The sequence below is a fragment of the Oryza sativa genome, chromosome 7, assembly GCF_034140825.1.
Source record: "Oryza sativa Japonica Group chromosome 7, ASM3414082v1".
NCBI classification, from domain to species: domain Eukaryota; kingdom Viridiplantae; phylum Streptophyta; class Magnoliopsida; order Poales; family Poaceae; genus Oryza; species Oryza sativa.
In genome coordinates, this window is record NC_089041.1 from 16698737 (window position 1) to 16713581 (window position 14845).

General features: G+C 48.9%; 1 long non-coding RNA gene across 2 annotated transcripts; it reads right to left on the reverse strand.

Annotated features, from left to right (window-relative positions):
- Positions 1-7232: 7232 nt before the first annotated feature.
- LOC136357187 (uncharacterized) lies at positions 7233-12540 on the reverse strand. 2 transcript variants are annotated; one of them, XR_010742361.1, is made up of 5 exons: positions 11919-12540; positions 11524-11604; positions 10278-10395; positions 8772-8881; positions 7233-7414 (listed from the first exon to the last, which is right to left on the reverse strand). It is a non-coding gene; the product is annotated as an uncharacterized lncRNA (long non-coding RNA). The 2 variants fall into 2 exon arrangements; XR_010742362.1 differs by having other exon boundaries at positions 10274-10395.
- Positions 12541-14845: the final 2305 nt, after the last annotated feature.

A 14845-nucleotide genomic window follows, 5' to 3' on the forward strand; every position in this document is an offset into this window, starting at 1 on the left:
ATCGTATGACCAGCAGGGAGTTGAATTTGCTTCTCTCGGAGTAGCAGATCAAAAATCTTGTCAGCTTTAGTAATATCAAAATCATACTTCTCTTCCTTTCCAGAACTCTTTACCCATTGGCACGGTATGACCTTTTTACTCCTCACCCATTCGGCTGCAGCTATCTCAAAGTCATCCTCATCGTCATCCGACCCATACATGTAAGGACAAACATGATTAACCTTCTTAGAGCTTTTCCTAGCCTCCATAGACCTATGCTCGTGCAAGGTTACCTTTTGTATCATATGTGACAAGCTATCAAAGTCTTCAGATGAGAATTTCTCCCTAATCGGAGCAATCATACCCTGAAAGGCCAGATCGGCTAACTGAGCGTCAGTTAAACTCAAGCTGAAGCACTTGTTCCTCATCTCCCTGAATCTCTGAATATACTCGTGCACAGGTTCATCATGCCGTTGCTTAATCGCGGTCAAGTCAGATAACTTCATCTCATGAACCCCACTGTAGAAATAGCTGAGGAATTGCTTCTCCAAATCGACCCAACTATTGATCGACCCATACGGCAAAGAAGAAAACCAAGTAAAAGCCGATCCAGACAAAGATAACCAGAACAACCTAACCCTCAGAGTGTCCACAGCCGATGCTTCACCACACTGAGCTAAAAATCGGCTAATGTGCTCATAAGTTGACACACCATGTTGCCCCGAAAATTTGGAGAAGTCCGGAACTTTGAACCGATTGGGGAGAGGAACTCTCTCAAACCACTCAGGGTAAGGCTGCCGATACAAGCTTCCAGTCTCTTTTGGTTTAAGCCCGAACTGTTCCCTCATTACATCAGCAGTCACATCGGCCCACGGTCGTTGCTGAGCTGCTCCCTGTGACTGTTGTTGCATGGGCTCGAACTGACCGTACTAAGATGCAAACTGAGGTTGAGCCAGTCCCCCTGGCTGATATTGGGCTTGCGGAGAAGGAGGCTGATATTGATAATTCAAGTTGCCCCCCTAGTAATTATGAAGGTTCGGCTGAATATTACATGCCAAATGCTCGGGAACAACATGAGGCATTACTATGCCATCCGGCAGTACGTGGTGAACCAAGTGTTCTGGGACGACTTGATTTAAAAATTGTTGTACAGGCTGTCCACCAGGCGTCATTTAAAAACCCGGCCGATGCGCTCATTGAGCCTTGGTGCTGAATCGGCTGAACGATTTGCTATCTTAACAACGTTTACTGAATCGGCCGCGGAGGCTGTTGCCTTGGTGGCGTTTGCTGGACTGGTTGCACAACTTGTTGCTGGATTGGTTGTACAACCTGCTAAATCGGAAGTGTCTGTTGAACCGGCTGCTGCTGTATTGGATCAACAGCAGGTTGAGGCGGCAGAAACATGGCAGCAACTTGATCTTGCGTCGGCCGATTCACAACCTGCCCACTATGCTGTGGCTGCTCTCTCATTAACAACTGAGGGTTCACCAGCTGGCCTAGTGCCAATGCTGACGGAGCAGGTAAGGGAGTCGATGCCGGCGCCGTCGGCTGAGCTAATGGTGCGATGGGGGAAACTGCCTGAATAGATGGCTGTGCATCAGTGATCAAAGGCCGATAATTTGGAAAGACACCTCCTTGCAAATAAACTGGGCCTGCAGCCTGATGCTCAGCTATTGATCCATCGGCTATTGACTTCATCATGTTTGATAAGGTATTGACTAACACCTCAGACTGATTGATCAAAGCATGGTGCACAGCATAGTCGACCCGGTCTTGAAAATTATTGAAAAAATCTTATGCCGCATCACTATTCTGATTAAGATTTCCCCCTTGCAACCGCTGAGCACCATCACCTTGAACTCCATGCACTCCATCGCCTTGAACTCCATGGACCCCTTGAGAGTTGTCACCTTGACTTCCTAGAGAACCGTCGGTAGCACCTTTGTCACTCAGTTGAGCCGAGCCATCTAGAGCTTGTTTCACGTCTTCACCTTTGGAAGAACTGGTCCCAGGATCATCGGCAACTACCTTTACTTTATACTTCTGAACCAATGTTCCCTTGCGGGTCTGCATGAATGAGTTCAAGAACTGATCCCGGGCTTGCTGCAACATTACTTCAAAATACTTCTTCTGCTCAGGTGTGAATTTCTCTGGATCGATGGGCACGATGTTTCCTTCATTGACGTCAGTCAACCCCAACTTCTGGATCTTTTCTTTAACAGTGCTTGGGCTAGCCGAGGATGGCGACAGCGGTGGCTTCTCGGCCATGAGGAAGAATTGCTTGCTGACTTCTAATCGGTCCCACCAGGCGTGCCAAAAGCGTGTTGATAGAAAACACGAGGCCTGGGAGATCTGCTTAACTCCAGTGCAGGTCCAAAGCTCACCTTCGAATGCATGAGCGTGCCAGTTGATTTGATCCTGTAATCAACAAGAAATAGAGACAAAAAATTTCTGGTTAAATCTATAAATGAAAGCCGATCGGCTAGGTACCGATGACATATCATTTATCTTTGATCCGATGTCATATATGAATCGATCGGCGGTTATAAATAGATAGTAAGGAACTAAATCTATTCAATCGGCTGTAGATATTAATGATATATAGTTCTTATATTAATATATACTTAAATCAAGTGATTGGGATAGATCGGTCACCATGCCGAGACAGTATAAATCACTTAGATCGAAATATATATTAATAATAGGATTATATATGTTTATAGCATAGCCGATCAGATAGAGCTAGCATGTATCGGCTAATACTCCGATACTACTTTATATAAAGATATCAAAACAAATATAATATACCAAACAAAATCTTAATATACTTAAATGCAATAAGATCTTGACATAAAGGGCGGATTTAACATGTCATTGAAGCATATAGATCGAATATGGTTAAATCAGATAAGATCGGCTAAAACTCCGATACTACCCTAATCGGCAACCAGAGGACAGGCTAAAGATTGATATTCTAAGCACGACTTAATAAATCAAACTCAACTGATGCAACATTAAGTATGAAAAGAAGAACAATATCTAGATAATCAAGCCGCTGGGTGTTTCATAAAGTGGTAGATATCTTATATAATCTAGGACAACGTCGCTATTTAACCTAATCGGCCGCCTTCTATTAACAGATGTTAGCCGATTGTAGGTTAGATGACGATATTGCCAAAGATTATGTAAGATATATGATAACTTGATGAATTATATAGACAATATTAGAGTGTCATAAAGATGGAAGCACTAATCTCGAGAACACAAGTCGTCATAATAAATTTTACCTCTTGTTGAAGATCGAAACCAATGCAGCTCAACCCGAAAGCAAGAACTCATCGAAACAAAACTAAAGCAAAAAGGTGGTGATGCGCCGAAATTGTGTTGAACGTGTGTGTTAAAAATTACATAGGGCTCGGGGTCTATTTATACCCGAGAATTACAAGATATGTCCATACCGGACACGACCACTATCTCTAACAAACTCTAAGATACCATAAGTCTTTGTGGCAGACTTTTGCCCAAACATATCTCTAAGGAAGTTACATAAAACATCCTAAATAATAGATACAATTGCCTTCTCAGGACTCTATCCATGTGCGGCAATCATCTTGAAGCACCTCAATTCAACCCAATGTCATACACCAAATTATACTGTCAGAATCGGCTGCATCGGCTCACCTAGTCCGACTCAGACCCAGCCGATCCTAATCGTAGCCGATCTGGACTTCAACCGATTCTTGCTCTGTTCTCAAATCAATCTCCGCCTTTGACTCCACCTTGATCTAAGCTCCTTTTCCGATGCCGATATTACCAAATTTGGTCGTTAACAGCCGGCGGCTGAACGACTTGACGGCGGCGACAAGGGGCAGCCAGCGGGAGGAGTGGCGGCGACTGGCCGGCTGGCGCGGCCGTCGGCGACAAAGGCGCAGCTGGCGATGGCGGAGGCCAATGAGGCGCGATGAGGCCTCGTCCAGCAGCCGCGGAGGCGGTCGCGGTGTGTGGTGGCGTGGCCGAGGCAGGTGCTGATGTGGCACGACGAGGTTGGCCGGCGCAGCGAGAGGCGAGGCCGATGGAGACGGAGCTCGGTGAGGTGCAACAGTGGCAGTGCGCGGAGACTGGCCTGCGAGGGGCGCCGTTGCAGTGGTGTCCACGAGCCGACAGAGGTTTAGATGGCGGTGGAGCAATGGTGCTTCAGTGGTAGATCGACAGGTGATGGACGGCGTCATTCTCCTCTTGAGGGTGTTGTCGTGCCGTCTCACCACCTCAAGTGTAGCTACCGGGCGAAAGCCCAGTTTCGGCTACTCTTTGAGACCTTGACAGACGGTGGCAATGGTGCTTTCGTTGCTTCTCTCCTTGGAGACGTCGTCTAGGCACTGTCACGCCCAGAAATTTCTGAATAGAATTCCAAGCAGAATGTGCATTAAAACCCCCATCCAGGACCGGCCGGGGTACACAAACGACAAAGTTGACATACAGATCCACGTCTTACAAACATCATAAAAGTCTTACATAAATGCAGCGGAAAATTAAAAGATAACTGGAGCTAAGCTTTTACTTGGACTGCAGCGGGAACACCACTCCACAGGCATCCTGGATGGCACAAGCGAAGCCTACTCCTCGGAGAACCCACCATCTGACACGTACTCAAACTCTGGGGGTTTTGGGGAAAATAGAGCAAGACTGAGTACAACCACCGTACTCAGCAAGTCATACCGGAATAGAGGGTATGATGTAGGGTATAATCAAAGAATAGCTAGAGCGTTTCATTAGCATAAAGCGAGCATTTTAAAGACGGTAGTTGAAAGCTGTAAAACAGTTGTAATAATTACTCAATATTAACCATCCACTGTCCAACGCTACACCACGCTGCGACAGGCCCAACCATCCACCTGAACTAATCAATTCCATTAGACTAGACTAGGGTGAGACTAATCACGGTGAATCTGGTTGACCGCCCATAACTGCGGGCACAGCTATTCGAATAGTTTTACTCTGATCAGAGGTGTACAACTATACCCACAAGACACAGTCCCACGACACGTTTCCGTGCGCCGACATGCCACCACAACATACCGGAAAGAGGCCGTGACAGGACCCTTCACATAACCCCCTCTAGCCAAACACACCACACCTCAGGTTTCACCCCCATCCCCAGCGGGCAACGGGCAGTCCCCTCTCGTCCTAGGTGAATCCAGAAGCGACAGAGGCCGTCGTAGGGCCCGCCCCGCTCCATCACGCCCACCCTTGCCTGGATGCGTCAACTAGAGGAAAGCTACACTACAAGCCCAGCCGTTGCCCATGCTGGCTTGTGGTAAGTACGAGGAATTCTTCTAGGGTTTCCCGCGAACCGGTCCTTAAGTGCCATGGGCGCGACCATCAAAACCATGCACCCACAGCCCACCATATGGTATATTTTAATTGACTAACACCAGGACGGTGGCTTTAATCCAAAACCAACACTAGAACGTGAAGACTATGCATTAATGTGATTTCCCCCACGGTGTGCTAGTTGAACTAAGCATGGCTAAGCAATCCCTAGTCCAATCTCTAGTCATGTTATATCCCAAGCTAACAAAGGAGCATGGTACAAAAGTAGCATGGCTGTAACAGTAGGTAAACATCCCATAGTATCATTATAAAACAATGCAGTATTTAAGGGAAAACGGTAGAGCATTTGCAATATAGGATCAACATGTTCAAGTGACAAGCATGACTTGCCTTGCTCTGCTGCTGGAGGAACCTCGGCGACTATTTCAAAGTACAACGGAGCGTCGGGAGAGCCGGAATCTAAGCGACATACAAAGCAAATAATACAAACAGGCTATAAGACTACTGAAACAGAGAACAAAACCATTTTTAATGGATTCAATGCATTTTTCTTGATTTACTGAGACTTGAATAGGCTCAAACGGAGCTCGGATGAATTAGAATTGAATTTTAGAAGATTCACTGTGTTTTTACTATAAACAGAAAAATCCTTAATTGATTTATTGCGCAATAATTAAAATCCCGGGGAGAGAGAGGGCAGCGCCAACATGCGGGCCCCACATGGCAGTGACTCGGGGGGGTCCGCGGTGGACCGGGTCCACGGACCGGGGAAGGAGCGGCGCACCACGTGGTGCACACGTGGCGCCGACGCGGCGCACACGTGGCGGCCATGTGGCAGCCACGCGTGCGGCGGGGTTGGGTAGATCGGACGGCGGTGGGAGCGCGTGGCCGGCGCGCACGGGTGGCTCAAGCCGGCCCGGCGGCCATGGCGCACGGCAGCACGGCTCTACGCAGCGGCGGTGCAAGGCGGCGACCGGCCGGTGGCGGTGGGCGGTGGCGACGCGGCGACGTGGACAGCGACAGCGGCGGCTAAGCGGCTAGGCGGCGGCGTGGCGGCCAAGCGGTGCGGGAGAGAGGGAGAAAGGGGAGGAGGTGGTTCACCGACGGCGATAGGCGACGGCGAGCGACTGAGGGCGATGACGGCAGCGGGACGAGCTCCGGAACCACCTAGCGAACACGAAGAAAGGGGTTAGAGAGAGAGAGAGGAAGATGGAAGAGGGTGAGGACGCCGGCCGAAGGCGGAGCTCACCGGCGCGTGGTGCGAACGGGGTTCCCGTGGCGGAAAGCGGTGGCGGAGAGGAGGACGGCGTGGCCCTCGGGTTTGCGAACCCGACGACGGCGACGGTGCGGCTCGGCGCGGCAGCTAGCGGCGGCTAGCGGCTACCGGAGCGGTGGCAGCGGCGGCGGAGAGGAGGGTGACGGCGCTAGGGCGATAGAGGGCACGAGAGAGCTCGGCGAAATGCAGAAAAAGAGAGAGGGGAGAGCGGGGATGCTTAAATAGGGCAAAGGGGGCTCGGACGTGGCCGGGAGCGGCCTGATTTCACCGGAGTAGTGGGGAGGGGGTGAGTGGGCGTGGCCGGTGGGATTCAAAATTGAATCCCGGCCGTTTCGGCGCTGGCACGGGCGACGACGTGGGCAACGTGGCCCGGGAGGCACAGGAGCGAGGGGGCGGCGGCGGTTGCGGGATGCGCGGCAGTGGTTGGTGGTTGGGGGAGGACCCGACTGGTGGGCCCTACCTATCGGCGACCCCGGGAGAGAGGAGGGGGGCTCGGGCGGCCAGCTGGGCCGTGGCCTTCAGCCGGCCCAGCGGGGAGGGAGAGGAAAATGGGCTGGCGGCTGTCGCGACCGGGAAAATTAACTTTTCCCGAACGCTAGTGTATTAATCCCCGTCCCAGGAAAAGCCGGGGTACACCACACAAACATGATACAAAAGGCACATCTTTATTATATCGATAATATTTACATTATTACAAAGGCACTTAAGGCCTGACAATCAAAAATAAACAGCAGCGGACTAGTGGGCCTACGGCTCCATCTTCACAGGCGCTCAACTGAGGTATAAGCCAGGACTCCACCTAGGACTTCTTCTCCAAAGCTTCTCTTACTGAAGGGGGGAAAGATAGAGCAAGAATGAGTACAACCACAGTACTCAGCAAGCCACACCGGCAGATGCATGATTAATGCAAGGGGGTACAAGGGGTAATAATATAGGGGTTAAGTTTTGTAGTAAACAGCATTTAAAAGTCATTTAGTTGCCCAAAGCTATTTTGTAAACACGATCCTAGAGCTACACAATATTATTAATCAAGGCTGTGGACCCACACGAACCTGCCTTAACCCAAGGCCTACGATGATTCAGACCGAACTGGCAACCCGACCTGGGTCCCAGCTCGTCCCAAGCCAACCCAGGCCAACCATTCCATATTTTAGTTGTTAAGCAAATTTTAAGAATTAAACCACTAACTTGGGTACATTGCTAGGCTTGCCCATATCCGAGGGCACGGCTATTCGAATAGATTATACTCTGATCAGAGGTGTACATCTTTACCCACAAGACACGCCTTTACTCTGCATTCCATTGCAATTGGAACCCATCATAAAAAACGTGACATAACCCTTTTACCCATCCTAGCCGTGAACAAAAGCACCGACCCAACCCTGCCTACGGTCGGTATCCCGGGACAGGCAGGCCAGGATTGAGCCCCTAGCAACAGGATCTAGACTGGGTGCGCCACACGCATAGGGGTGAGACCACCCGTGTACTAGTCCAGTGCCATGGCATCTCGACTAATGGGCACCGACCCGTGTAGCCTTCATTTGCCTAGACATCTCGATTACCGAGCCGCAGCTCGCGTAGCCTTCATTTGCCTCAGAGATATCCATCGTCGCAACGACTTCATCCATCTCTATCCGTGTCCTTTTGTTCAGGACTAGACTGAGCACCGAGTTAAGCCTTACCCATTAGACATGTGGTTAGTACGGTAGTGCTTTGCAACAGAGGCCCGAGCTTAATCCTTATATTGGCCGGGGTGCTACTTCCCACAACTGGCATGCACCCAAACCCCACCGGAAAACAGGTTTTAGGGGTTTTGAAAGAGGAAGAGAGGGGTATGTCCAATTCCACCATAAGCCAACCATTCCATAGTGTCCACGTGATATGAGTATTCCCAAAGTCTAAGTTATAAAACCACCTAATGTTGCCTAATTAATCAGCGAAGCATGTACCTAAATTCATACTAGTGGAACCATTAATCGAGTACCCACTAGTTGGGGTTTTATTTGCCTAGGGTAAGCAAGGTGATAATAACAATTGCAATAATAAGGCTATAACAAGGATTAATAGGTAATGCTAAATAAAACAGTGGTAACGCGGGAATTCAAATAAAGCGATAATGCATTAATTTAAATCAAAATAATTTTATAAACTGGGATTCAATATGCTCAAGGATGATGTGACTTGCCTTGCTCAGAGAGAACGGCCTTCCGAACCTTCGGCGACGACCATGAACCACACTTCGGGAACCTCCGGAACGACGAAAGCTACGCGAAGCACACAAGCAAAACTACAAGCCTATAAAGAAGCAATAACAACACATTAAAACAAAGCACATGGTTCTTTAAGTTATAACAAACATTAAGAGACTTGAACGGCTCGATTCAGAGCTCGTATGACCAAGACATGGTCATCCGAAGTTTAATGCTGTTATATGGAGATTTGCGGATTATTATAGTTAGGTTTTGCAACTATAAAACATGTGTAAGCGCTAGCCTGGAAAAGTGTCACGTCCCAAAACGACTCTAAAATACATCCTCTAAATTATGCCTAGAATAATTAAAATCCGTGTGAAAGCCTCCAACAATTAAAATGTGCAAAGTTAAAAGTCAAATAAGGCTTGGAGGATTTTTGTATATTTCCTAAAAGTCTAAAATGCGTAAATAAATTTTAGTGGAATTTTCAGAGCACAAATAATAATTATTAAGAAATAAACAAAGTTAAAATGGTTTTATAAAAAGAAAAGCTCTAAAAAGTCCCTTTTCCCTCCCTCTCCCTCTTAGGCCGGCTCGGCCCATCTCCTTCCCCCTCCCTCTCCTCTCCCCGCGGCCCATTCGGCCTCCTCCCCGCGCGCGCGCCGCTGACGGCCGGGCACGCCCGCCACCCTTGCTGACCGGTGGGGCCAACCCGTCATCCCCTTCCTCCCGCCGCTCCTGCCGCCTCGCCCGCGCCCTAGCGCCGCCGCCGCCGCGAATCCCGCCGCCTCCCGCCGTCCTCGCGCGCAATAAAGTGGGGGGAATTATTCCCCGGGATCCCCTCCCCCTTTCCCCCCATTTTTCCCTCCCTCTCTCCCTCGGATTCGTTTGGAAACCTCTCCCCTAACCTCGCCGGCGCCATTAATGGCGGCCGGGTCTCCCGCGCCCATTCCCCCCTCCTCCGGCCGCCCTCTCTTACTCCCAACCCTATATAAACCCTCCCCGAGCTCCCCACCACTGTTTCCGCCACTCACCGCCCTCTCTCCCCGCCGGAATCGAGCTCGCGCCGTCGCTCTCTCTCCGCCGTCGCCGCCGAGCTCCGGTCCGCCGCTGTCGTCGCCCCGGACCACCTCCCACCTCGGCGCCGCCTCCTTCGGCTTCGCCGCATCCTCGCCGACCTCGTCCACCTCTCCGTTTCGGTCGCCGACCGCCGGAGCACCGTCGACCCCGTCCACCCGAGCCACGCCGCCACCTTCCTCCGCTCCGGTCGCCGTTTCCGTCGTCGCCGTCGACCCGGGGTGAGCCGTGGACCGCCGCTTCGTTTCCCCCTTTCCCTCCCCTCTCTCGGCCGCCGCTCCGCCGTGCCTAGGGCACGCCCAGAAATTCACTAGTAATTTCCGAACTAATTTGTGCATAGAACCCTCATCCAGGAATCAGCCGAGGTACACAAACTGACAATTTAATATACATAATCATCAATAATAGCGTTACATACTTACAAAAGAAAAGAAAACTGCAGCGGAATTACGGTCTAGCGAAGCTCCGGCTCCACTCCCACAGGCAGCTCAACTGGGGTATAAGCCAAACGTCTTCTCCTTCTGGATCCTTTTTCTTCAACTGAGGTTGATTGATTATTGCAAGGTGAGCATATGACATACTCAACAAGCCACACAGCAAATATGCAAGTGCACAAGGATACCAAAGGATGGCATAATATAGGCTCATTTGCAAAAGCAGCATTTAGCAAAGAGTTAAGAGTAGTAAAACAGTAGAGTAATTAATTAAAAATTTTAATCAACACTGAACAGCACACCCATGCTGCACAGGCCCAACCATCCTGAACAACCATACCCGGCTGTACAGATCTAACTCTAAACCAGGAGCTAAGCAAATTATTACCAGGTATAACATCCATAATTATTGTGAGAGGTGTGAGACTAATCACGAAAAACATTGCTCAACCCGCCCATAACCGCGGGCACGGCTATTCGAATAGTTTTACTCTGGCCAGAGGTGTACCACTGTACCCACAAGACACAGCCCCACATCATGTCACCATGTGCCTCAGTACCACCACGGTACCTCGGAAAGGGGCTGTGACAATACCCCTTGCACAACACAATCCACTACAGCGCACCTTTCCTGGATCATAATCACCCCCTCAATAACCAGAGGCATGGACTCCCCAGCGACCCCCGTGGGCTTATCTCCGCCACTTCTCAGTCTTGTGCTCTGCAATGAACCATGCTATACGAAAGGTAAAGCCGTTGCCCACGCTGGCTTGTGGTTGGCACGATTAATGTTTCACAATAGTAGCTCGCGAACCGGTCCTTAATTGTCATGAGCACGACTCTCAAAACCATGTGCTCACAACCCACCACTATCAAGTTTTAGTTGGCAAGTAATTAATTAACCAATCACGATTAACCATCGTGAACTATCATTAAGCCATCCTTAAATAATAGTGAGTCATAAGTTATCCCAATAGTGTGCTAATGTTTCTAAGCATGGCTAAGCAATCATAACTAATATCTAGCTGAACCAATATATAAAGCCCAACTAGTCAAGTTATAATAACCCAAGGTATCAAGGAATAAAGTAATCAATGCAAATTGGCCATAACAAAGGAATAAGTTCACACCACCCGGTGACATTCGAAAATAAATACACAGTTGAAATAAATAGAGAATTTAAATATAGGATCAACATGCTCAAAGGATTGTGTTTAGGATCTGTGTGACTTGCCTTGCAATAATCGGTCTTCAATTAATCTTCTTGAATACTTCCGGCGCAATCACGAACCTTCGCAACGACGGAAACGACAAGCTAACACGCAAAACGAAGAAAAAGACTAATAAAAACCAAATAAACAGTACATATAAAGTAAACAAACATGTAGATGATTTTAGATGAATTTAGCAACTTGAACCACTCAAAACCGAGTTACGATGATTTAGTTATGAATTTCCGAAGATTTAATCTATTAGAAAAACAGAAAAAAGAAAAACGATGATGACGTCATGATGACCTCATCAATGGCCGGACCAAGATGGCGACCTCGCCGGAGATTGGATGGTCGGCTGCGACTTTGGAGGACATGTACACGTAGAGGACGACGAGACGAACCCAACGGTACTCACCCTCGAACCAAACGACGAACGAAGACGGCCGGCGACTAGGTCTAGCGGCGGCGCGGCTTCGGTCGACGGCGGCGACGGGGCTCCGGTGATCAGCGGCTTCGGGGGTCAGGCGGCCGGGCTTCTCCACCCTCCCGCGCACCTTACGGCGGTGACGGCGACCCGCGGCGACGACGGAGGCGGCGGCACGACGCGGATGGAGCTCGGCCGGCGACGACGGCGGGGTGGAGCACGTGGCGGCGGCGCTACGAGGCACGGGAGATCACGGGAGAGGGGGCAAACGAAAGAGGAGGACTAGGGGGTCCTATTTATAGCCTTGGATTGAAGAGATCGGACTCCTCCCGCAAGAAATCGATCCGGAAAATCAAAAACTCGGTTTTGGAGATAAACTCGAAAACGAGTTCGATTCGGATAAGATACTCAACGATTAGCTCCGATTTTTGGGGTAAAGATAGAGGAGGATAAGAGGAATATTTCCCCTCAACAAAATTGGAAAAAAGGAGCAACGGGGAGGCGAGATTTGGAAGGAAGAGGCGGCGGCACTGTGCACGGCACGGCTGGCTCGGGCTCTGCCTGAGTTGGAAGATGAACAGTAGCGCAGGGAGGACAAGTAGACTTTTCCGGCTGGGCTGAGAGGAGAGGAGGCGGCTCAGGTTGGGCCGGCGGAAGAGAGAGGAAGGAAAGGAAGGAATGGGCCGAAAATGGCCCAAGCTGAGGAGGAGGATTTTATTACTTTCCCAATTAAAATAATCACTTAAATGATCTTTGAATTATTAAAAATACTTCCAATGCTCAAATAATTTCAAGAAAAATCCTGAAAATACTTGGACACTCAAAGTACTTAAAAAAATTACAATTAGACCATTTAATGATTAATTTAATATGTGGGTAATTACTGAAATGCTCTTTGTATGATTAAAAATTAGGAATTGAGCTCCGAAAAATCCGAGAATATTCCAGAGAGTATAATTAACCATGGAGAATTTAATAAAAATTAAATCCAACCATGCTTTATATTTAGGAAATTTTATTTCCCACATTTAACTTCACTTGTAAATTAATGAACATTTAATATAAATTCTAATAATAATTTATTAAATAATTTATAAATCCTGAAACAAAAATCAGGATGTGACACGCGCCGCCTCCCGCCGCTGCGCCGGCGTGGCCGTCTTCGGGCGCACCGAGCGGCTGCCGCGTGGGGCCCGGACGTCAGCCGCCCACGCCCTCGGGTGCGGCTGACGCGTGGGACCCACGGCGCCGGCCGGTGTGAGCCCGGGTGCGCCCGGTCCATCGTCGACCGTGGGGCTGCCGCGTGGGCCCCACTCCCGTGGACCCGGTCCGCGCGCCCCTCCCCTCGGCTGACGCAATAAACCTTTTTTTATTTAAAATTTAAATGAAGAAATTCGCAAATATTCATTTAAAGAGCATATAAACTTCAAATGGCCATAACTTGGCCATTGGAACTCGGAATTGGACCGTTCAAGTCTCTAATTTTTCCTTAAGAAGTCAAGAACCCATTTTTGTTTTTTGTTTCAGCTTGTTATGTGGAGTTTATTAGAGTAAAAGCATTTTCTTTTCCGTTGGTCGTGTAGACGCTGCAGCTTCGGAATATCCGCTCTTCGTGGAGGTTGAAGCCGACGTTTGGGAAAGCGAGCAAGGCAAGTCACATCATCCTTGAACATATTGAATCCCAGTTTATAAAATTATTTTGATTTAAATTATTGCATTATCGCTTCATTTAAATTCCCGCGTTATCACTGTTTTATCTAGCCATGCCTATTTACCTTTGTTATGACCTTATTATTGTTATTGTTATTATTTCCTTGTTCACCCTAGAATAAACAAAACCCCAACTAGTGGACACTCTACTCATGGTACCACTAGTATGATTTTAGGTAGATGCTTCGCTGGTTAATTAGGCAACATTAGGTGGTTTTACAACTCTAGACTGTGGGATTTTCTCATCACCTGGACACTATGGAATGGTTTGATTATTGTGGAATTGGATTCACACCGCCCCCTCTATTCAAAATCCCCAAAATGGTTTTAGGCTGGGCTCGGGGTGCATGGTTTTGATAGTAGCACCTCGGCCATATATGGACCGGTCTTCGGGCCTCTATTGCAAAGCACTACCGTACTTCCACATGTCTAGTGGGTAAGGCTTAGTTTGTGGCTCAGTCTGGTTATAAACAAAAGTACACGGATGGAGATGGACGAAGTCGGGGGTCGATGGACATCTCTAGGACAAATGAAGGCTACACGAGCTGCGGCCCGGTAGTCGAGATGTCATGGCACAGGGCCGGTGTCCTGCTGCTAGGGGCTCAGTCCTGCCTACCTGTCCCGGGGGTTCCGGCCGTAGGTGGGGTTGGGTCGGTACTCTTGTCTATGGCTAGGATGGGTTGGAAACTATGTCACGTCTTCCGTCCGTATACCGTGGTGGTATGTGGCACGTGGCTACACGTGAGGAAGATGTGTCTTGTGGGTAAAGATGTACACCTCTGATCAGAGTATAATCTATTCGAATAGCCGCGCCCTCGGTTATGGGCAAGCCGAGCAATGTACCCAAGTTAGTGTTTTAATTCTTAAAACCTGCTTAACAACTAAAATGTGGAATGGTTGGCCTGGCTTGGCTTGGGACGAGCTGGTACCCAGGGTCGGGTTACCAGTTCGGTCTGAATCATCAGAGGCCTTGGGTTAAGGCAGGCTCGTGTGGGTTCACCGCCTTGATTAATAATATTGTATAGCTCTAGAAACGTGTTTACAAAATAGCTTTGAGCAACTAAGTGTCTTTTAATGCTGTTTACTGCAAACCCTAACCCTTTATATCATAACCCCCTTCTACTCCTTTACATTTATCCTGCACTTGTGGGTGTGTCTTGTTGAGTACGGTGGTTGTACTCAGTCTTGCTCAATTTTTCCAAACCCAG